Below are 1,502 nucleotides of genomic sequence, written 5' to 3' on the forward strand. Positions count from 1 at the left end.
GAACGCGAGACCGACGCACGCGCGCGAGGCGCGCCCGGAGACGGCCCCCGGGGACGCGGACGGCCCGCCACGGCCGACCGGGCGCGCGGCGCGGCGGAGGCGCGGAGGGCACGCCGAGGGGAAGCGGGCGGACGGACAGGACGGACGGACGGGAGGGGGGGGGGGCCGGACCCGACGCCGACCGCACGCGCGGTCGCCGCCGCAGCCGCAACCCCCGAACCACCGCCGCCGCCGCCGCCGCCGCACCCCCCCCCCACCGAGCCCACCCCCGGCCTCCGCCGCCCGGAGCGCGGCGGCTACGACGGGGAAGGGAGAAGAAGGCGGGGGGCCAGTGGCGACGGGGAGGACCCCCGTTCCCACGGCGCACGCCCCGCACGCGAGCGGCAGCACGGCACGGTACCGCCGCGGTACCCACCCGCAGACAGCCGCCCGCGCGGGAGGAGGCCGGGGAAGAGGCCCGCGCCTCTCCCCCCCCGACACCTCGGCCCTTCCCCACCGCCGCGCCCGACCCGGCCGGACCGAACCAACGGGCCGCCCGGCCCCGGCGGGACGAGGCTCCGCCAAGCGGGCGTTCCGGGAGCGGGGAGCTTCGGAGCGCTCCCCGAGTCTCCACTTAGGGGGACGAAGGCCCTCGGCCGACACCGACGGGCCTGCGAGGCACCCCAGCCGCGCCGCCGCGGACGCCGCCCGCCCGCCCGCCGAGGCGAGGCGGGGAGGGACGGCGCACCGGCCGGCGATTGATCGTCAAGCGACGCTCAGACAGGCGTAGCCCCGGGAGGAACCCGGGGCCGCAAGTGCGTTCGAAGTGTCGATGATCAATGTGTCCTGCAATTCACATTAATTCTCGCAGCTAGCTGCGTTCTTCATCGACGCACGAGCCGAGTGATCCACCGCTAAGAGTTGTCTGCCTTTCGGCACCGCCCCGCGCGCGCGGAGGGGCCGGGACCGCTCCGCAGAAGCGGCCCCCTTCTCGGACGACGGACCGCCGCCCCACCGACCGACCGACCGCCCCCCTCCGCACGCGCGGAGGGGGCGCGCGACGACCGGCGGGCGACGGTCGCGCCTCGCCTCAGATGACCGTACCGACATCACAACGGAGGGAAGGAAGGGAAGGGTGAAACAAGCTCCGAACGGCAAGGGCCCGGGGAGCCCGCGCTCCCGACCGACCTGGGGAAACAACAAGCACCTTGCTCGCTTCGGAGGCGGCCCAGGCGCCCGGGCTCGGCCCGGCCTCCGCACGGAGGGCCGGCGGCGCGTCCGACCGCGCGCCCGGACCTGCACCCGCCTCTCGCTCGCGCGGAGGGGGGAAACCACAGACGCTGACCGCCGCGCGGGCGACCAGCGGGGGCGCCCCGCTCGCGCCGCGCGCGCCTCCGCGCCGCCCAGCGCCCGCGCGCTGCGACAGCCGGCTCCTTGCCCCCGTGGCCCCGAAACCCCGGCTCTCGCCCCGACGCCGGGAACGCCCGCGCGGCGCCGCCGCCGCACCACACCGGAGACAGGGA

At 77.8% G+C, this 1,502-nt stretch overlaps 1 non-coding gene across 1 annotated transcript; it reads right to left on the reverse strand.

The window, feature by feature from the left end:
* Nucleotides 1-749: 749 nt before the first annotated feature.
* Nucleotides 750-902, reverse strand: LOC141955394 (5.8S ribosomal RNA). Its single transcript, XR_012632525.1, has one exon. It is a non-coding gene; the product is annotated as a 5.8S ribosomal RNA (ribosomal RNA).
* Nucleotides 903-1,502: the final 600 nt, after the last annotated feature.

The sequence above is a fragment of the Athene noctua genome, unplaced genomic scaffold, assembly GCF_965140245.1.
Source record: "Athene noctua unplaced genomic scaffold, bAthNoc1.hap1.1 HAP1_HAP1_scaffold_204, whole genome shotgun sequence".
In the NCBI taxonomy this organism is placed as follows: Eukaryota; Metazoa; Chordata; class Aves; order Strigiformes; family Strigidae; genus Athene; species Athene noctua.